Source organism: Phodopus roborovskii, unplaced genomic scaffold, assembly GCF_943737965.1.
Source record: "Phodopus roborovskii unplaced genomic scaffold, PHOROB, whole genome shotgun sequence".
NCBI classification, from domain to species: domain Eukaryota; kingdom Metazoa; phylum Chordata; class Mammalia; order Rodentia; family Cricetidae; genus Phodopus; species Phodopus roborovskii.
Window position 1 is genome coordinate 2,039,335 of NW_026126413.1, and position 9,288 is coordinate 2,048,622.

Here is a 9,288-nt window from a genome sequence, read left to right on the forward strand (position 1 = left end):
ATATCAATGTAATTCTCCATCGATATCTATGTATTTTCCCACTATATAATAACAATTTATATTATTTTTCTTTTTAAACAGTTAAATTTTTGTAATATATTCATCATAAATATTTTAAAATACTTGTTCATTCATGTTTACATGTGGTCTGGCTTCCATATTACTTTTCAAGTAAATTTCTCTCAGCATCTCTACTATTTTATATTACCATAATTTAAATATGGGAGCTAGAGTTTATAAGTGTGTGCCATTTGCCTGCTGGCATAATGTTTGGGTGGACTGCTGAATCTCTATGGTGGTCAATTTCAGTAAATTGGAGTAGGACTACCACCAGCAGCTTCACAATCAATTTTTCAGGCATTATAACTATCTTCCAATTAGAACAGTAGCAACTCCTTGGCAACTTTTGGAAATTTCTAGCTCATAATATACACCTCATTGGAAGAACTTCCAACTTTCTTGCCACTGAGTGGCATACTCTATCCAATGATATCTGACTCTGCCATAAACAGGTATAGAAGAATTTCCTTCAAATCTTGCCAATCTACTGATTGTTTGTCTCAGTGAGATTTCTACTGGCAAGTCTCTGTTAGAAAGACCTTTATTTGTTACTATAAATTTCTACTGGCAAGTCTCTGTTAGAAAGACCTTTATTTATTACTATAATTATACTTCAATGATAAATAATTAAAAATTAATAAAATCTGAATTGATTTCCCTTTTATTCACCTGGATAGTGTGCTTTTAGAGTCTTGGTTTGATCTGACTCATATTAACATATGAACTGTAATGGCATCAGCAAATAATTCTGTGGAAAAGGAATCTTGGAATGGGTTCCCAAAATATAACATATTCAATCTGCATGATATTACTTAATTGAATGCATGTTTTCAGGAATGAAACTTGGTATTTGATAAATAATTTAGTGTACTTTTCCCTGTAAAGTCTGTTCCTTCTGATTTTAGCATTCCCTGTAGCCTAAAGTAATTTGTGTTGGGATGAGGCCTTTTTTACATTTTCCCTGTCCATCTTGATATATCTCTTTGTGTCATATTTGTTTAGCTAATGTTTAGAGATTTATGTTGGTGAGATTTATGGGTGTATCTTATGACAGTACTAGTAAATATATCTCAGATAAAAAATCTCTCTGGTTTTCTGGCTCCTATAATCTTTGTACCCCTCTTCTATAATAATTTCTAGTTATTGCAAAAAATCCCTAAGGCATACAGCCTATTTCTATTTCATTTGTCAGTGCAGAATTGGAAAGTAAGTCCTGTAACATGAATTAATAAAATCCCACAGATACTTTAATAAATAATAAATAATTTATCACTACATAGTCATTACTGCTGAAGACACCATGAACTTCAGAAACAGAGCAAGAGACTCCCTAAGATAGAATTAATCTGAATGTCTGCCCTCTGAAGACTAGCTTTCATAGTACCAGAAAATACCTTGCAGATTTCCAGTGAGGGAAGCAGTGAGTCCTACCCATCTATGATGACTATGAACCACAAAGGCAACCATCATGATGAAATCACACTAATGATACAGTACTGACTCATATAAGTTGGCTAGAACCACCAATTCTCTAACGGGTCTTCAACAAGAGGGACAATGTGCCTGATGTTGGAAACTTAGCTGTTGGGTATTTTGTGTTGCTTGAGTTAGTCAGACAAAGAGGTCACACCAAGATGAATTTTCTTTTCAGACCTGTTTGGCATGAAAGAGGTCCAGCTTCTGGTGGAATGAACCTCTTATTGTCATACAAAGGCATATTTATTAATGGTTACACACAGTTGATTTGGGGAAAAAAAAAGTTCTTCATAATGCAAGAGTTGCAGTTGTTTCAGTTGTGTCTTGGAACTAAATTCATAAAAGGTTGCAAAACTGCTTTAGAAAGACAAGTCTATAAATCACAGAATCGCAATCCACCAAGATTTCTTCTAGAAAACAACTATTTTGTTGTAATGTTTACTCTTGATGCAATGACTCTGCTAGATTCTTATAACACCTAGCTAATTATTTAGTGCTGGTGGAATCATAGTAAATGTTTGTCCTTGTATCCATAGATTGTTGGAGTATTCGCCCATTGTCAAGGAAACATATCTTGGCAACAGCCAAAGACCACTAAAGAAAACCACAACCAAGTAAAACAAAGAGTTGTATAGTCTGGTTACCATGGATAAATGTAGTATTTGTTAAAATTTTAGATGAGTTTATATGTCTACTGATATCTTGTTGACTTCAATGAAAGTAGTAATATGTACAAGGACTAGTGAGGACTCTGGCAAAAGAAGGATTTCTCAATGTGCACTATAGAACTTAATACAAAAGCAAGGACAAAATGGAGCCTTCAGTCTTCAATCAATAGCAACAGTGAAAAAAACTAATTATTTGATTGAAATAGTAGGTTAAAGCTAACATTTTTTTTCTCATAACCTTGGGTCTAATGTTGACTTAATTAAAAAAGGCAAAGATAAAAGTTGAAGTAGAAAAAATAAATTTTGTGTCTTATTTGTAATATTTCACTGAGTTTTCGTCTTACTTATATTCTATATAAAAGATAATGAATAAAACTTGAAATAAGGATATCTGGTTATAGTTCATTTGTTTATTTTCTTATTAAGGAAATAAAATATTGGCATTTATAGTTTTAAAACTAATATTTCAGAAACTAAGAAAACTCAATTAAAATAATATCATAACAACATAATGATAGTTGAAATTACTGATGAGTGACATAGTAAAACATTATAGCAAGATGAACTTACAACCAAATATTTCCTAACCAATGATCTTAATTAGTAGCTTACAACTTTTTATCAAAAATGCTTTTCTTTATATGTTATAAAATAATATGTTTCTGATGATGTTTAGGCTATTCTTAAATGGCATTCTATGAATGTGGTCTTTACAGAGATGCCATCAGGATGGGATATTTTCTATGAATTAGTTCAGTTGAATTAGTTTTGTTTTGCTAAAGCAAAATATGTCAAAATAGAGAACTTACTAAATGAGCAGTGTTTGTTTATATGTAACAAAAACATAAACATGAATATGTTTAATGAAACCAAAGTATTTTACAATATCAGTGAGTATCTTTTAGCCATTATCATCAAATACCTATGAAATTATATACTGGTTAAGTTCAGAATGAGGTACAAAGTTCAGGATTTTCATATACAAAAATTGACCGAACTAGGTTTATGAATATTTTATTTAAACCATATACTTGAACTTAACAAATGTGAATATGAGAAAGAAGTTTATTTATTATTAAAGCTAATAACATAAGAGTAATATAATTTAAGCTAATTTATTATCCAGTTCCAGAGATTAAAAGAAAATATCTAATATAATGTAATGCATTAGCAGAAACATCATTCTTGGAGATATAACATGATAGTAACAGAATTGCAGAAAAATCAAGACATTCCCAAATATTAAAATTTATCAATTTGTAAATATCTGCAATTAACAAATATGTAATTCAGGAATATGGAAAAGGGAAAAGAAAAGTCATATGAATGATGTACAAGTTATAGTAAGTCAATTTTAAATATCACTAGTGATATTAAAGAGGACATTGAGAGACATAACATTGTGAAAAACTCTTTCAATAAGTCTGAGATATCCTGAAGGCTATTTCAATTGATTAATCAAAACATATACTGGAGACACAAGAAGCTTACATAAATTTTTTTAAAAAAAAACATGAACTGGATAAAATGTCGGATGAGGCTCTGAAGGTATATGGACAGGATTTTATAGCTTTTATTTTCTGTTCCAAGAAAATTGATTTCTATTGTTTCTAACATAAAATATAATATGATCTAAAACAAATTAATGCACATTCATTGTATGAGCTCCAAGAAATCTATTTTATTTATTTAAATGTTTTTCCTCTGTGTTCCCATGTTCTAAACTGTTACTAAATAAATGCCTTGACATCATGTTTTTTTAGACCTTTGAATGTAATTATCATGTACTGATGTTAACCAATTCTTCTTGCACCAATTGTGCAAGCTATTATTACCCACCTACAATGAAGACTTAACACAGAATATAAGATGAAATTTAAAATGTGGATAGAAGGCTTACAAAGCTTCTACACAACAAAGGAAACAAATATCAATGGATAAACTGTTGACTTATTCAGAAATAACTTTTTGCCAATTACACCTATGATATGACATCACTATGAAGAATGAATGAAGAATTGCAAAGTTTCACACAAGAAAGACAAAAGACACAGACACACACACACACACACACACACACACACACACACACACACACTGAGAGAGAGAGAGAGAGAGAGAGAGAGAGAGAGAAACGACCAAACAATGAAAGGACTAATTAGAAGAATACATTGTTCTCTAGAAGAAATGAAAGTGGCTCAGAGTCAGATTGAAAAGGACTGAGCAACCTTTTCCTTTCATGTATTAGAAACCCAAACTTCACTGTGGTTCTATTGTTTACAGAAAAAAAAATGCTCTAATAAAGAAAACAAATTATAACAAATAATAGTAAAACGTTAGAAAAGGGAAATCCTTACAATAATGTGGGACTATGGACTACTATATCTACTATGAAGGCCAATGTGAAATATTATTGAAAACTAAAATTAAAAATTACATTGTAATTCAAATATGGCATTCATTGTAATATACATAGTAACTATAAACCAACGGACAATGGAGACAAATTCATGTTCATATTTGGTGTGCAATATTCACAATAGTTAGGAAATGAAGCCAAAGTACATGGGAACCAACAGGTGAATAACAAAAGTTTGACACACACACACACACACACACACACACACACACATATATATATATATATATTAGAATTTTTTATGAGTTAAAACAATGAAATCATCACAGTGGATAAAGAGATGGAACTGAAAATAAAAAAGGAAATATTTGAACTTAATAATGACTAAATGTATAGAAATAACATCACAATTATAGAAGATGATTTATAAAACTGATAGAATAAAACAAAAACTAAAGTCATAACTTTTTGTTATTATTAAGTACATGAAGCTGAACATAATTTTTAAAAAAAACTTCTAAAACAATCTATATTATCTAAAACAGAACAAAACTATAAAATATCCATTGCCCTGTTCCTCATTGTCATTACCTACTCTAAGGTCAGAAACAATACTGATGAGAAGCCTGAAAAATTGCAAGAGTCAGAGGGCCAGAAAATCTGATGTGAACTTGTATTCTAGGTATGTTAGGGAAGCTGTGTGCATTGAATCTAAATAATATGTATGCCTAAAGACGACAGGAACAACAATACCAATAGATATGGTGACATGGGTGGGCGAGTCTTCACAAAGCTTCACTCCTAGATGTAAATCAACTATTAACAACCCCAGAGAAAGGGAAATTTTGTCTTCCCTATGGATAATCTCCTGAATAGATATTCAATATTTAGTGGTCACTTTTAAAAGCAAATACATTTAAAGTCAGCTTTTTCATTGTAATTACATATTTGTTCTTACACACACACATACAATTACAAAAATGCATACATATATACATATATGCACATATATGTGTTTAAGAATAAATATATATAGACATATACACATGTGCATACATATATGTGTATGCACATGCAAATATATGTGTATATATGTGCAGGCATGTATGTTCATATACGTGTACATGTATATATGTATATATGAATATACATATATACATATATGTATAAATATGTGTGTAAGTATGTGGAACAATGATACTTATAGAAAAACAGATCATGGATCTGAAATGGAGAGGGAAAGGTAGGCATTTTAGGGAGGAATGGGAGTTGGAGAAACATTGTAATAACATTTTAATTATACATAGAATAAATTGGGTACTAAGGGAATTGTAGGCTCCTAAAAAAGAGTTAGGGCCTGAAGCAATAGTGAAGAGGATACATTAAATGTAGTTCCCCAATAATGAGATTGATGACTACCTTATATGCCACCCTAGAGCCTGAATCTTGTAGCTGATGGAAGCAGAAGCAGAAACCCATAGTTACACACTGAGCTCAACTCTTGGAATCCAGTTGAAGACAGGGAGGAATGATGTGCAAAGTGGTCAAGACCAGGTTAGAAAAACCCATAGAAACTTCTGACCTGACCAAGGTGGAGCTCATGGACTTCATTCTGATAGCTGAGAGACACAAGCATAGGACCAACCCTGGGTGTGGCATTAGATGGGAGTACTGGGAAGTATACAGGACCTCTGGTAGTGGATCAGTGTTTTTATCCCTAGCACATGACTGGACTTTGGGAACCCATTCCACATAGAGGGATACTCGCTTAGCTTAGACACATTGGGGAGGGCCTGAGTCCTGCTTCAAAAGATATGACAAACTTAGAAGACACTCCAAGAAAGGCCTCACCCTCCCTGGGTAGCAGAAAAGGGACAGGATGGGAGTTGGTGGGGGGAACAGGGAAGGACAAGAGGATGAAGGAACAGAGAATGATATGGAAAACAAACTTGTTACATATTTAAATTTAAAAATATTGCATATGAATACTGTTTGGCAATGACCCTCCTTCTTCTATTGTGTGAAATACTCTGAGGAGTAATGGTACCAGCTGTTCATTGAATTTCTGGTAGAATTCTGCACCAAAACCATCTGGTACTGGGTTTTTTTTTCTGTTAGGTAGATTTTGATGACAGCTTCTATTCCATGAGGGGTTATAGGTATATTTAAATTGCTTATCTGTTCTTGATTTAATTTTGTTGTAGAGCTTTCAGCTGTGTTTTTAATTCTCTAATGTTACTATTCTCCAGTTTCTTCATGTGGGCACTTTCCTCTTAATACAGCTTTCATAGTGTCCCATAAGTTTGGGTATGTTGTGTTTTCATTCTCATTGAATTCTAGGAAGCTTTTAATTTCTTTCTTTATCTCTTCCTTGACACCTGAATAGTGCAATTGTGCATTGTTTAATTTTAATGAGTTTGTAGGGTTTCTCAAATGTGTGTTGTTGTTGAAGAAAGCATCTTCAACAAATGGTGCTGGCATAACTGGATGCTGACTTGTAGAAGATTGCAAATAAATCTATATCTATCACCATGAACAAAACTTAAGTCCAAATGGATTAAGGACCTCAACTTAAGTCCAGCCACACTGAACCTCTTAGAATAGAAAGTGGGAGGCATCCTTGAACGAAATGGAACAGGAGACTGCTTCCTGAACATAACACCAGTAGCACAGACACTTAGATCAACAATTCATAAATGGTCCCTTCTTAATTTTGAAACCCACAGATACTGCTAACCTGAACTCATGAACTCCAGTCTGATTCTGATTGCTGGGAAATCAGCATAGGAACGACCCAGATTCCCTCCATGTGGTGTTAATTGGGAGCACTGGGAAGTCCACAGGGCCTCTGGTATTGGACCAGTATTTATCCCTAGTATGTGAATGGAGTTTGGGAGCCTATTCACATACAGGGATACTCACTTAGCATAGGCACATGGGGTAGAGCCTAGGCCCTGCTCCAAATGATATGACACACTTTGGATACTCCCCATGGAGGCCTTATCCTCCATTGGGAGCAGAAAGAATATAGGATACAGGTTGGTAGGGAAAACAGGGGTGGGCAGGAGGGTACAGGAACTAGGATTGACATGTAAAACAAGATTGTTTCAATTTTAAATTTAAATAAAAATATAAAAATAGAATAAATTGTAGAAAAGAATAGGGACAGCACAGAAAGTGAAAATCAACTGTGACAGGAGATGTCATTCTGTAAATATGTTCCTCTTATTGGTTAATGAATAAAGCACTGTTGCCCAATAGGAAAGCAAGACAGGCAGGACTAGGAGACAAGGAGGAGAAAGAAGTAGGAGGGAGGAGATCCAAGATGGAGGACAGAGAGAGTAGAATGCCGGGCCCTCTCTCCAGTAAGATAAGACCACGTGGACGTACTTAGATGAATGAAATGGGTTAATATTTAAGATAGAGCAAGCCGATAAGAAAATGGCCAACAGCTTTATATTTAGTATAGCGTCTCTGTGTGTTAATTGAGGCTGGAGCGGCAGTGGTACCGGACCTGCCAGGGAAAATCCTACACATAGCACAACTATGAAGAACATTTAGTGTCAAATGATGTAAAGAATCCAAATTGTTCAGGCCAAAGGGAGACTCAGAAGAGTTTTATTGAGAAGCATCCTGTTTTGAGCGTGTTTTCTTGCCAGGTTTGTCCCAGAGCCGTGCCTGCCCCAAATAACACACAGAGTTGTAACAAGCTTGTTAATAGCATTTCTTATTGTCTAGTTCTGTCTTAAATATTAGCCCATTTCTAATAATCTAAATATTTCCACGTGTTCTTATATTACCAGAGAGAGGGGCTTGTGTTCTACTCTCCCTGTCCTACAAAACTGATCAGTTATTAATAGGAAGTGTGCTAAAAACCTTGGGGTTTCTTAAGAAACACCACGTGAAAAGCAAAGGTTTAAAAAAGGATTTCTCTATCACTTGGCAACAAGCTAAGGAAATTGTAAAGAAATGTCCTACTTGCTCATTCTATAACCAAACTCCTTTACCACCAGGCAGTAACCCTAAAGGTATAAATAGAAATGAAATATGGCAAAAAATGTATTATTTTGCAGAATTTGGAAAATTAAAATATGTTCACCCCACTATGGATACATTTTCAGGGTTTCAATGGGCCACTGCTCTGAGCTCTGAAAAGGCTGATTCTGTTATTATACACCTATCAGAGGTAATGGCCATTATGGGCATACCTGCACAAATAAAAACTGACAATGATCCTGCATGTCTCCAGCAAATTGTAACAGTTTTTTTTTTTTTTTTTTTTGAGTATTGTAACATAAAGCACAAAACTGGTATACCACACAATCCTACAGGACAAGCAGTAGTTAAGAGTTCCAATTGTACTTTAAAGGAAATGCACCATAAACAGGCAGGGGGAACAAAGACACCCAAACACGGATTACATAATGCTTTATTAAAAACATTAAATTTTCTTAGTGCTAATGAAAAAGGAAAAACAGCTCCAGAGAGACACTGGAGAACAGAATAAAATGTCTGAACAAAATCAGCCGGTGTATTTAAGGATGTATTGGCCTCAATATGGAAACCAGGATATGTGTTATGTTGGGGTAGGGATTTCACATTTGTACCTACAGGATAAGAAAAGCTATGGAGGCCATCTAAGTTGATCAAGATCCGAGTTGAGTAAGAGAAATATATTTCCAGAATGACATCTTTTATCACCAGTCAGAGAAGCGTTTCAAGTAA